The sequence below is a fragment of the Fringilla coelebs genome, assembly GCF_963513975.1.
Source record: "Fringilla coelebs genome assembly, chromosome: Z".
Lineage (NCBI taxonomy): Eukaryota > Metazoa > Chordata > Aves > Passeriformes > Fringillidae > Fringilla > Fringilla coelebs.
In genome coordinates, this window is record NC_140031.1 from 62,394,235 (window position 1) to 62,408,431 (window position 14,197).

The window sequence follows — 14,197 nt, forward strand, 5'->3', positions numbered from 1 at the left end:
ATCATGATGTATTTGCTCTCTGCCCTCAGAGGCAGTAAAATATGTCAGGGAAGCATCCATCCTGACTGTGCCATGTCATAGGAGATCTGATCTGCTCTCTTCAGGAAACCTTGGAAGCAATTAAGTGGAATATTCTTAAATTGTGATTGCTGGTTTTATTCAGCATGTTACTTTGCTGGAAGTAAAGCAAAGTAACATGCTAGTATAGTATGTAGTAGTCAAAAAGCAAAATGCTAGTATAAACACCTTGGGAAAAATAGGCAGTATCCCATTTTTCACTGAAAAGTAGTTAAGAACTCACTCATGTTTAGACATAACAATAAGTAAAATGTTACAGAAAAACAGTCTACCATTAGAGTGCAGCAAAGGAATTCTTACTGCTCTTCGTGCATCTTTAATGCTCCTTGAGCCAAATGTGTTATGTATAGGCAGCATAAAATGTGGATCTCTTTTCAAAAAGCATGTTTTCCATTGCTTTCTATAATGTGCCCCTTATTTTTAACGAAGGTCTAGATGTCCAAGCAACTACAAGCAATTACTATTCCGTACAGGGAATGGAAGGGTAGTGCTGCAGTGAATGTCCAAGGCTGTTACATTTACCAGTCACCAAATGCATGCAGCAGGCATGTAGTAGGAAACAGGTGCCTCTTAGGTAAGGGTAAGGGACTGTGTGTGCAAGTTCTTTAGATAGGTACAGTGGCAAAGTGAAAACCGCTATCTTAGACTAGCCACATGATAGATGGTAAATTGCCTGGGCTCCAGGGACTGTTTCTTCTACCAGCTTTCTGGATTAGTTTACTCCCCACTTCATCCTGCTCTATCAGATGAGTAACATGTTCTGTCAGAGTCCTGAGCTCAGTAAGGAAGTGTTAATGCTACTGCAACACAAACTATGAACAGCACAAGTCCAGGCTCACTGTGTGCAAGAGTGTTGTATGTTGCCTATACACCAAAGCATTTTGAATATAAGTTGTTTTCAAATGAACATTCACAGGAATCTAGTCTGGGTTAAAGTCCTCTACACCATTCCAGATATGCAGGGAAAGACACTGGTGGTCAGCAAAGACTTCTGCATTTACTGCAAGTTATATCATTGCTCTTGAAAGGGACAAGAACAATCCTTCCACTTCAATAGTGCAAACAGTTTTTCTCTCTCATGCTCCATACAGCAACTATAGGCTGATCATAGATTATCTGCTTTGGAAGAAATTCTTCAAAAGCATTACATTGTCTGGTGCTGAAGGTGAAGTGCTGCCAGTGAAGAGTTTTACTTGTCTCAGACAATTTATTTTTTAATTTTGGGTACATGGTCCGATCCTCAAGTCCCTTTTCTTCAGTCCCTGTGGCACAGTCGAATAAATACTTTTATTCTGCAAGAAAACAGTATTATTCCTTGACAATACACTTGTGTGAGTTTCTACTTGGGTCTAAGAGAAGGATCTGAACTCCCATGTCAATGCCCTCTCACAGGAGTGACAACAAGCCTCTGCTAAACCCCATTTAACCAGTAGATGGCAGAACTTTAATCTTTGTTTTGCTGCTGAAAACGAAGTTCAATAAACGTAACTGCAATTTTTTGAAGACTCATTTAAAGAAAGACAGTTTAGTAAACCAGTGCTAAGATCAGAAGCAAATTATAACATATTTATTAAAATATACCAACCGCAGAATTTCCTTTGGAGGATGCACAATCATCTAATTAAAGAGGGAGATGCAGTTGGCCCTCAGTTCAGTAACCAGAATCTGCTATGGTATTTCTGAGAGGTCTTCTGGGAGCTGTCAAAATTCTCTATTTTCAGACTTGTTGTGCAACTCCTGTTGCATACTGACAATTTGAACGGCTTAAAACAGTCATGACTAACAATGAACTAACAAATCTCACCATGAACTCCTTCATGAGCCACCTACAAATTTTCCTGTACTCAGGACAAGCTGTAGGCCATAACCTGCAAGGTACTCTCTCTTCAGTTCATTCACAGATGGCTTCCCAGAGTCAGGAACACTTTTACTGAGTGTTGAAGTCATTTGAGTATATAAATCCATATGTTTTGTAGAACATAGTACATTAAATGATATACCCTTAGGTGCTACTTATGGGGACACAGCACTCCAGAGCAAGCCTCATCAAGCTTTTTCATTATACTACGGAGAGCCAGGAAAAGCAGTACACATGCAGACACTTCTTTTTGCTGACAGCTCCAAAGCTCTGGGTCCTCTAGGCTGCCAGCTCAAATTTATGGCCTCCCTGTCAGACCTATCCTAGCCCAGTTTGAGACTGATTGCAGCAATCCTGTGATTGCAGCAATCCTGTGATTGCTGCAGCCTCAGTGATCAGCTGAGCCTGCATGGAAGATTGCTACAACACTGAAGTCTACTGCTGTATGTTAAGGCTTTATTGACTGTAACAAGCTGAAAACAATCTCTTGCCAATTCAAAGCATTTTTGACTTCTTGATAGTACCAGAAAGAGTGAAATATGTTGAGAGACACAACAATAGTGAAGTCAGCAATTGAACAGATACGATGTGCTTCCTGAACTTCCAGGATATTGGTGAATAACCTCAAAGAACACTCCAGAAGGAATCTGATATTAGACCAAGCTTCTTGGAAATGGATTTCAGTAAGACAGAAAGGACAAAGGACTGACACATAGTTCCTTGTCTATTGTGAAATAATTTCATGAAAAACCCTAAAAGCACTCCAGGATGCACATGACTGCAACATGAAAGGCATTGTTATTCCTATTTGCATCAATTTTCACTGCAAGAACAGAAAATAATTGCTTTAATCCTGAATTAGCACAATGCATGATTGTCCAAGAAAACTGTTGGACATCCTTGCAATCTGATCCTAAACCCAAGAACCCATTTCAGTAAACATCTTCCTACAAACAATAGATCTAGTATAGTTCTCACCTCCTGGCAGTCTTGGGAGAAAGGCAAACCCACACATTTTTAGTCATGTGCTAAATAAGACACATTATTGTAAACTGAGCCCCAGTGAGAAGAATACTCAACTGCTGGAAACACCAGCAATAACATTTAGACAGCATTACCATAAACCCTTGAATGAACAGCCTGTGCTCCAATCCCATGATAGCCTCTGTGTCCTTGCAAAGAACCAGTAGAGGTTGAAGCAGTTCTGCCTCTCTTTCTGGGACACAGAATCTTCCCTTCTACTATCAACCTCAGGGGCCTTCCCTCCCCACAGAACAGAAAGTACAAACCTTGCAGATATTCACTGGGAAAAGTCAGAGCTGATGTATGGATTTCCCATTTCTGTTGCTGACCTGCTGTTTTCACTAGTCTTTGCTTTTTGTCCAAGCAATTTTAGGTCAAGCAGATTTTGCAGCAATTGCTTTGGTACCTAGGTATGGAGGATTTTATTCATGATTCAAAACTTAGAGATATACATGGGCCTTGGAAGTCTCTTCTGTTAAAAATAGCAACAACAACAACAACCAAATTAAAATTTTCAAATTTCTTTTTAAAGGAAGTGACCCAGAGAAGCATAACAGGACTTAATCCCACAAAGAGGAACATATTTGAAATGCCTTTATTACTATTAATTAAATATATACAAAAACAAAAACTTATATCAAATAATAAAACATCTAAAGCTCTAAGAGGTTTTAGAAATTCTCCAGCTTTTCAGACCCTCTACTATTTTGTGGTGTTATGTAGGAACATTGGCTTCCACCAAAAGCCAAACTACAAACATAACTGTGCTCTGCCAAACTCAGTCTTAGGAACCTCTCTGGCCAAAGGTTGGAAAACAATATTATGAATTAATGTCCAGTTCCATGTTAACCATCTGGTAAAGCAAATCATATGTTCTAAAAATCAATACAATTCTAAAAGAAGGACTTAGTGCAAGTGAATTATTCCATGTGGTATTTATGCTGAAAAGAAAGCAGGCCAACCTGGAAGTGATTTTGAACAATAACTCAAAAGTACTGTATGTTGTAGATTACAGGCTGTTTAGAGGTATCAGGTCAGAGAATTGCAGGTTTAACTACAGACGGTCCCTAGAAGTCTCAACTGTTCCAGTGAAATCAGTAGCAGGTATGTCACAGCCAGGATTTTCATATTAAGTTAAGAAAAAAAAAATCCTACTCAATGTATCTTCTTTGCTAGATCTTGGGGTCCTCCCCATTGATTTCTTCTGGTCTGACAGTTCCAGCTGGACAGTGTATGTAGGCAGGAGGATCTGTCAGCACAGGCCAGTGTGCAGGAATCCAGCCCAGGTGAGACATCATGGGCATTTTCTACATTTCATCCTTCTTTACAAGTTGAGCTAAGCACTTCCATTTTTACTTACCTGAGATTTACTCCTCTGCAGCAAAGCCAGTAAGTAACTCAGTTTGCTCTTAGCCTAAGCTTTCTTCAGGTAAAAACAAAACATCATGGACCTTGTTTTACTCCAGCTGTCAGTGGTTAGCATGTCTCCTAACCACTGACCTCCAAGGCCTTACCAAGACTTGCAGAATATTTACATTCCTTGCATGCAACTCTTCTTTACTATGTATACAATTATTTTCCTGGAATTAGATGCTTTTTCTTTTCCTTAATTGTTAAGCAAAGTTTCTTCTCTGACCGTCCAGGAATCACTCTGGCAGGCACACTCAGACCACATGAGCTGGAATGGAGGTCACTTCGCAATGGGTGGCTCCAGTGAGCTGAGATGTGCCCTGTTTGACTCCCTACACACCCCACTCTCACCCACCCCAGGTTTCCTTACTGGCTGGACTTCAGGTTTCCCATGACAGAGTCTCAGACTCCTGTATTTTTACAATGGTTTTATCATGCTGCAGTGACAAAATAACAGCTCAAGCTGGTGTCTCTGAGGAGGGACCCTGAGCAAAGCAAACCTTGGGCTTTTATACCCTCACAGTCTAAGTGTGTGAAAGCCTGGGGTCTTCCAGCTGGACCACTGGCTCCTGCTGTGTCTCAGTGTCTGCTCACCTAGCTGGGCCACACTGTCCTGCACCCTTTGTTGGGTCAATGCCAGTTCCTAGCCTCTTACTTCTGGCTCCTGCTATCCAGAGTTCAATGTGCAGATCCCACTGCAGCTGTACCCTGACTAGTTGCACTGAATGTATTCCTCAACATTATTCAGGCCCAAACCGTATACTGTTCTACTCGGAATACGCTGACACTGATAAAGTCTCCATGGCACTCAGTTATGGGGGTGATGTAAATTATGTCCTCTAGAATGTTCTCTACTCTGATATTGTTCTTTAATATTGACGTCATGATATTGATCTTAACCAGCTTGTAAGTAACAGCCTGTTTCTGCCAACAGCCAGGCCCATCAGCTCTCCTCCTGCCAAGAGAAACAACAGGACGTCCCACTCCTGTCGCACTACCGCGAGGATGAGGATGCAGTCCTGTGTGTCAAGCGGTGTCCCAAGCGACACCTGTTCGCTTCCAGGCCCAGGCTTCACTGACAGCACCTCTGGACTCCTCCGAAGCCTGAGCAAGCGCTCGGGCTGTGAGTGCATGGTGCACTCACGGCCGGCACAAGGCACATCACTGCCCATCATGTCACAGTGCCCGTCTTTCCGATAACTCTCACCGCAGCAGATCTGGCCTTGACCTCGGTACCACCTCCTACCCACCCTTCCACACTCACAGTGCTCCATCTCCTCCCCCTACATCCAGGGAAAGGGCTGGCCGAGGAAAGCACCGGCTCCCTCCGGGGTCAGGGCTGCGGGCGGGAGGGGTGAGCCTGCCAGCCCCGCGCCCCCTACGCCGGGCTGGCCATCCGCTCGCTCGTCCTCCTGCTCGTCCTCCCACTCGTCCTCCCTCCCTCCCTCCCGCTCGGGCGGCTGGCGGCCATCCCGCCGCTGCTCCGGCCTTGGGGCGCGGGGCGGAGCCCGCCGCCACCGCCCCTTCCCTGTGCCTGCGCCCGGCGGCCCCTGACGGCGAGCAGCAGCGGCCGCGGCGGTTTGTGCTCTTCGCTCCCCGGTGAGTGCGGGCCCCGCCGTCCTGCTTCTCTCCCGCCCAGCGCCGGCAGCTCGGGTGCCTGGGAGCCGCTTTCCCGGCCGCGGCGTGCCCGTTCCCGGCGGCCGCGGGGAAAGGTTGTGGGGTGGAGGGGCGCCCCTCGGGGCAGAGCCGGGACGGGTACGGGCCCGGGCGGAGGGCGGGGACCGGCGGGTAGCCGGGCCCGTTGGCAGAACGGGGGATCCTGCCGTCTCCCGGCCCCGGCTCCCGCGGTGGGGGCTGGATGCTGCGGAGGGAAGGCGGCTGTGGCGGAGCAGCCTCTGCGAGGCACCATCTGGTAGCAGCGGCGGGCGGTGCGGCCCCCGCCGCGGCTCCGGGCCCCGCTGGCGAAATCGCCAACACCCGGCTTGGCGCCGGCTCACAGGGAGTACAGGGGGCGGCTTTTGCAGAGCGGTGAAAGAGGAATAGATTTAGCTCGAGAAGAGCGGGCGTGGAAGAGAAGTTGTGCTGCCTTGTCCTCATGTGGGTGAAGCTTTAACGTTGATTTTCCTCCTGGAACTGCTCGAGCCTTGTCTCTTGGTATTCCAGTAGTATCTGAATAGTGGAGGATAGTGCGAACTGTATATATCAAGCACATAGCAACTCCGCTGTGCTGAAAAAAAACCTCAGTAGATCGGCAACGTAAGTGGGACAGGGAAAGGATGAAAGAAAATAATTGGAAGGTGATGCCTATAAAGTGTTGGGTTTTAATAATTTTGAGTGATAGAATAATCTGTTTCATGTTCATAGCACAGACAGCAGGTGCAGGTATTCTGTAACAGTCCTGGAGGTCATAGCACAGATGCAGGTATTTGCCTTCTAATTTAACTTGACTTAGGACTGTGGTAGTGGAGATGCCCATTTTCAGTAACTGGATCAGGTATATGTTTGGATCAGTCCCTGTTTATGTTCAGTACGTTTACACGTTTCATAATATCACCACAGTTCGCATTTATTTTTTAACTGGAGGTTGTACTTTGATATTTAGTTTCCACCTCTAAAGCTAGTAAAGGTGGGGGGAAGGAAATAAAGGGGAGGACGGAGAGATCTGGACTTTAGTATTTTTTAGTATCAGCAGGAAACTTGGTCTAAAACAGAGGATTCTCTCTCAAAACAATTGGAATTGAATTAATATCTCTGAGCACTCAGTGCTGTTGCTATTGTTCAGACTGGCTTTATCAATCTGCAAAACTGAAGTAAAGGAAGACCACCCTAGTGAAATATTAACACTGGAATGTTTATTTAGTAATGCTTTGGTTAAAAGGGATTGTGCTTCATCAGAATGTCCTAATAAACTTCTGGGGATTGTTACTTACTGCTTCAAAGAAAGTAAGAGGAGTGTAATGGGCAGTAGGAAGTACAGCGGAGTCTTGTGCCTTCCAGGATCTGTGGTGTATGTGAGGATTTATTAGGAAAATTGTCAATATTTTACTCTTCTCAGACTTTATAAGATAGAGGAGATTCCTGGAGAAGCTTTCCATGTAAAAAGAAGTCTGATCACTTAGCAGTGCTTTACAAAGAATATCATGCAGACTGTTTCTGAATTGAAAATACCACAGGGCTTTCAAACTGCAGGTTTTTGTCATATCATATTTGTAATTTAGCACCTTTCTTTGTCTCTGCTTGTCTTTGGCCAGAGGATGATGCACTCCAACTTTGATACTAATTTTTTTTATAGTAATAGTGGAAGAGCCAAAACAATGAATGCAGAAAATTAGAGAAGAAATAACATTTGAATAGTAAGAAATGGAACAAATCTCTTTTGCTAGTGTTTTCTAGCATAGACTCTCAATGCAGCATTGTGAGAGTAAGAGCTGGAAATTTGCTCCCTCCTTGGAATAACAATCCACTTAAGCTAAATGGAAAGATGTTAATTGAAGAGTGATCCCTTAGTGTCTTGAAATATAGAGAAAGTAGAGAGGAGTCTTAATGTGTGAAAATGAGATAAATTTTTTCAGGGTTTTTGCCTTCACTGCTGCCTTAGGGATTAATTAATTCAGAAGATTTCCTTTAGGTGTTTGGCACTTCCTTGAAAAAATTGGGACATCCCACAGCTGTAGGCTCAGGACTTAAGAGTGTGTTAATTTCGGTTGTTTGGGGTTTTTTTTGCCTACCCTTTCTATGTGAAAACTGTTATGAAAAAGGTGATTTAAAAATGTTTAGTGGACTTAATTTGCCTCCCCAGGAAGCTTGGCCAGTAAACTCTGCTAACAGCTAGTTTGAGTTCATAAAATTATATCAGACACACACCTGTTCTCCTTACAGACTGAAGCTGTGGGTGTTTGGAAGCTGGATTCATCTACACAAATAGTTGAATAGCTGCTTAGATTGCTGGTAAAAGTTTTTGGTGTGAGAAAATTATCTTTATTTCCAGACAACAAATTCAGTATTTGTCTTGAAATGGTGTGAAAAGTTAGGACCTCACAGTGTCAGATTATTTCACAACAGAAGTAATCCCCTCATGCAGTTTTTCATCCTGAAAGGATCCTTCCACCCACATATCTTCAGTAGCTCTGAAACAGTTCAGATTTCAAATTGCAGAAGATGAGTTGTCAAGGTGCAGAGAGAGTAGTTTATAGAGCTGGTATAATGGTAATGGCATGAGTACAGAGCTGATTCACAATACTCCATTTTGTTTGCCTTTCCCATGCACCTCTCCTGCATTTCTTCACCCTTCACAGGAGTCTTTTGAAACTTACAGACCAATACTGAGATGTCTTTTAATCCTGCCTTTTGACATTGAACCAAAATTTCAGATCAAATCTTTGTACACACACTCTGTATTCCACACTTCATGCAGCGCTTCCATGTTGGTTTTACGTTTTTTCCAGCAAACACTGAAAGCTAGTTCTTTGTTAAAACTGGTCCAAGCTGCAGATTTGTTAATGAACAGTCTAAGAGTACTAGCATAGGGTAAAAAAGCAGCAAGTTTGTATGGAGGTAGGAAGTACGCTAAAGTTCAGAGCTGCTCTCTAAGGAGGTGGAATAAAAATTTCAGCACTTTATTTTTCAGTGTTTGGTAGTCTCCAGAGAAGCTTCCTTTTATTCTTGGGTGTAATGCTGCTCATTTTCGGGTAGCAAAAAAGGAAAATTAGTCTCTACTTTTATCTGGGACAGTCAGCGGTGAATGTGCTGAGAAAGCATTCCCTTAACATTTACACCTGCTTAATTATGATCTGGATTTTGTTAAGACTAGATTGCATTTCAGAGGCTGTCTGAGAGCACGTGAGAGTATATCCATATTTGTGCTTGCCTGGGTTAACAAAAGCTGGTGAGATCTATATAAGAGAAGTGTTTTGACTGTCCTTCTAAGCTGTGTTGGGGTGAGAGAGGAGGTAGCATTTGACTTTCTGGAGGGATGATGTGAAGGAGTTTAATATCTACATTTTGGAACTGGACACCTAAACTAAACTTCCAGCTCACTTGGAGTTGGAGTTACTTTAAGACCTCAATGTTTGATTTCACAAACTTGATCTCTGACCTAAACTTTCAGTTCCAATATGTGTGATACAGCATTGCTAACAAAGTGCAATGGTCAGAATACTCATGACAGCCTATGAAATACACAGATTATGGGAATATGCAATTAGCAACCTGTTTAGTTGTTGGAAGTTTAGCACCTTATGGATCTGAATAGGTAAATATTTTAGCATTACAGCCAAAAGTTTCAGGCAGCAGGAGAAAGCAGGAGCATTCTGCAGTCCAAAGCTCTGTTTGTTCTAGTACAGTGCAAAGCTCTGTTTGTTCTAGTACAGTGTTTCTCTTCAGCATTAAAGTTGAAGGGGATTCACTGAAACTTTGTCTAGACATTGTTTAAGAAACCCTCATTTTTCTATTACTGCGTTTTTTCCAGTGTGGAATACTGGTGTGGTTTATACTGGCAGAATAATTACTCAGTCATCAAATTGTTAGTGGACTTCTCTTTAAGGATTTATGTGTAATGATGGACCTTTCTGTGTAATGAAGAAACACAAAGATTCTTTCTGGAGTCTCTTTAACCACTGAAATCTCTTCGGTGTCTGTTAGCAGCAATGGAACAGTGTTTATTTGTCACATAGTGGCCTTATCTGCCACAGGTAGAGTGTTAAGTAGAAGGGCTTCTCTAAATCGAAAGAAGAAACCTGTGTCTATTGCAACAGTAATTGCACTCATCTGTTCTTTGTACATCCAAGAGTAATTATAGCATTTTATAGTTTTATAAAACAAGACTCTGCTTGTTCTACTTCTGGTGTTGAAGTCTATCCAAATGCTGGGGGCATGTGTGGGCTTGAGGTATTTTTTGCTTATGGTTTGTTTGGTTGGGTTTTTGCCATTTTTTGGTGGGTAGGTGGGGTTTTTGTTGTGCTGTCAGGTGTCTGGTCATCTCTATCTGTCTGTCAATTTACCCAGTGTAGCAAAAACATTTTTCTTTGTCAATTTGAATATTTGAACTAAAAAAAAATTCCTGCCACATGGATGTATTTATTAGGATTTTTTTTCTAAACTGACTTGAATTATGGATGGATTTACTTAGTGAAGTTTTACTACTTTAAACACCTAACTGATACTGAAGAGAGGTTGCCTTTCCATATCAAAAATGCAGGCTTTTGTCAACATGCTTAACATGGGTATTCTCCCTCCTTGGTTTTTGGGTAAGGTAGGCATGCACAAAACACAATGCAATTCCAATATGATGGAAGTTCCTACATGCTGGACCTCCTTAGAGATCTTTATTCATGGCTATGCCATCTATAACTTAGGTAAACTGGAATTAGTCATCAACTTTTTTAATGGGGACTCCCTACTGAATAGGATGTGAAACCATGAGAAGAGCTATGAGGAGTTTTAGAGGCTCAGGGGCACTGAGTAATAGCCTTTAATTAAATAAGTGCTGTTCAGCTATGTGTAACTGCTAGTAATGTCACAAAGTGCATGCTTAATATTGTGATGGAATTTTTTAACTCAGTAGCCTGCTGCTCTGCTGCAGCTTCATTTAGATTTTCTAAAGTTGCTTGCTTTTGCTATTTGGAGGTGCTTGTTGCAAACTTGGCAGCTAAGAGAGATACATACAGTGGCACTCATTTGAGTGCACAAAACCAAGGGAAATAATTTGTGGGCATAGGAGTGATAATTGCAACAGAAGGTAGTAAGATCAGATTCAGCATGGATGAAACATGTTGCATTTTTCAAGCAAGGCCATGTCCTGCCTTATTACCGGGCAAGGATTTTTACCATGGTGGTCCTGCCAGATCGCCTCTTTTTTTCCCCAGTTTTCACTTGGAATTTTCATCATAGAAACATCATATTTTGTCACGTTTCTTCAGAAATTTCCCTCAAGTACCAGCAAGTCTGAGCCTTCCCCTTTTTCTTGATTGATAAAATTGTGTCTTTGCTTTGCCTGAGTGTAATCTTTTTTAACATTTCTAGAGTCTGGTAAAATGTTCAAATTAAACTGCTTCTTGGCTGAGTGTGTGCTTCCCAGTGATGGCCAGGAATTTACCCACATTTCAGAAAAAAGATCATTTAATACTTGAAATCTGTTTTAGTTAAGATACCCGTTGTTTAGTTTTATGAAGTGATGTCTAAAATTAACCTCTTATCATTGATAACATAGACACATGTTCATAATTGGAAAGACAGCAACTAAGAAACCAGAGATGGAATAGAAAAAGCAATTGGGGAAACATGTTTCTCCAAGTGAGATTAAATATACGTCTGTACTAAAATGCTGAATAACCATGGCTGTTCTGTTTTCTGTTCCTACTTTATGGCCTGAAGCTTAGACAGAAGTTTTCTCATCCAGAGCCTTTTTCCCTTCTGTCTTTGGTTTATCATCAGGTACTGCTGTAATAAGTGTGGTTATTGCTAATCACAAGTCCTCTGTAAACATTTGTGTTGTGTACTTCAGAAAGAGCATGGTTTACTGCCAGCATCTGTGTAGGAAACCACTCCATGTGCTACAGTTTTCTCTTTTTCTGCATGGTTGGAGATGGGTGGGATGCTCTGATATCCCTAAAAAACCCCAAAATAATACATACTGGTGGTAGTATGGATCTGTTTACAGTCAGTGAGTATACATGCAGCTGTGCTTTTTATAAAGTATCTCTTTTTTTTGTGATGTGAGATTGCTGCTTTTAATCTGACTAACTGTGCTCAGTTTCACCTTCAATTCTAAAGAGAGTAGAAAAGTGTTATAATAGTGATGCCTAGAACAGTTTTCAGACTTTCTCAGGTATAGCAAGAGACTAAATACATTTTTTCCTTCTCTATGATCTTCATGAGTTAATTTATTCAATTGAAAAAACACAGGATATATTATGATATTTTTTCAATTCCATTAATTTTAATAAAATTTATTTGTTGTCATTGTTCCAAGGTCCAAAACTGCTTTTAAAAGGGATCTGAAGTAGAGTCAAGGAGTCACTGTTGATCAAGAATGTGATTTAAACTGAACCAAGTCCTTTTCCAATCAATGTTGTTGAGATTTGACCAGTATTGTGTTTATGTTAGATACTCAGAAAGGTGCAACAGCTGAAGATTTGAAAGCACACATATAACACATCTTGAAATCTCCTGTGAATGTTTTTTTTTTTTAAAGAATAGATTTTAAGTTACTTACTTAAATCCTTTTTATGGAAATCCCCATGAGACTTTAATATACTTTGAAAGTGTCTGATGTAGCTGATTAACGAATAAGAGAAGACAAGGGAAGAGGATGGACAGACACCTTTTTCCTTCTGTCCCCTTGGACTTGTGCACATTTCTTATGTCATGATCATCAAAGGGTGTGTCCTTCAGACACCACAGAGATAACCACAGACAGTACAGCCAGCAGGCATCTTTGCAGGGATCTTTGGGTGCTAGTGAATGTCTAAGGTCTTGTGGTAAAAGCTGAGTTTGCTGGCACACTCAATACAGATGAAGTGAGGAGTGTTGTACTAAGATTTTGTTTGTTCAAAAAGCCTTTTTAGAGTATCACAGTGTAAAATTTGTGTTTCCAGAAAAATTTGAACTGTGTCGTATATGAGGATGCAAACAGCAAGAGACAGCTGTTGTGGCCAAGGGTTCATTCTCTACCCTAAAGGGCAAGATGTTGCATTTGCAAAACACAGCTTCCTTCTTTTATATTTGGAAAGTTATGGCCTTATCCAACTAAATTTGCCCCTTCTGGTATTCATGGTTACAATCTTTCTGTACTTCTGCTTCTCTGAGGGAGAGGAAAAAAACAGAAATCAGACTTTCTGTGGTGAGCTGATGTGCAGTCTGGGTGGATTGAGGTGCATTCCAACAAGAGATTGAGTGTGATGTCGCAGTTATAAGCTACAGCATTGATGTAACAAGGTGAGTGGAAAGCAATATCGATAGGGAGTTCAGATTCATAGATGATCAGCATTAGTGTGGACCAGATCGTGGGTGTTCTCAGATTTTTAATAGTAGGCACTCAGGAAGGACTAAAATCAGGCAGCTGTTTGGTACACTTCATACAAGCTATGCAACCCTTTAAGAAGGTTCCAGTATCCTAAGATTACCTCCATTAGTCAGAGCATGGTGCTAATAATGCCAGGGTTATGGATTAGAACATCATATGGGCCGTTCACTTGGACTTGGTGATCCTTGTGTGCCTTCCAACTCATAATGTTCTGTGAGTCTGTGTCAGTAATGAGATGTTCTTTTTTAAATCCTATTCTGCTTTTTCACATTTGAATTTTTTTTTTTTTAATGTAATCTCCACACAAGCAGTTTTAAGGTTGTTGGGCAGAAGATCAAGTGCATGTTTTGGTATTTCTGAGCAGGTATTGATGTGGTCACGCGTTGGCCATGGTCAGCATGTGTGACCCTGCATGCTGCACCAGTTCCAGGCAGACAGATGTCTGCTCCCCCATGTTTGTATATTTATGTTTCAGTGCCTGCAAAACACGAATAAACATTCCTTGCTGTAATCACAAGTTAACCTGTAAAGTTAATAAAAAAGTTAACATGTATCTGTTGCAAGGATGACTCAAAAGTTTTGGTATACTCGGTGTGCGGAGTATTGGCCCCAGATTTCTTTTTGGCAAATCACTAGTTCAGAGTTCTGTGTTGTGGCCACTCAGTTTATAATTTACTCTGTGGAAATAGTAGTTGGTATGACTGAGCTTCCCTGTCTCTATGAAATTTACTACAGTAATGCTGCTAGTTGGTATTTTTCTAGAGATTTTACTTCTTTTCAGGTATTTCTGAATGGCTTCCAGGTTT

General features: G+C 41.7%; 1 protein-coding gene across 2 annotated transcripts in view; it reads left to right on the forward strand.

Annotated features, from left to right (window-relative positions):
- ACO1 (aconitase 1) overlaps positions 1 to 14,197 on the forward strand; it is a 54,896-nt gene that overhangs the window by 13,218 nt on the left and 27,481 nt on the right. Inside the window, exon 1 of one of the 2 annotated variants that reach the window (XM_084224897.1) lies at positions 5,899 to 5,968. The exons of the other annotated variant lie outside the window; for it this stretch is intronic. The gene's annotated coding sequence lies outside the window, so the exon portion shown is untranslated. Of the gene's footprint in view, positions 1 to 5,898; positions 5,969 to 14,197 lie in introns of those variants that run through there. 2 annotated transcript variants of the gene reach the window in all.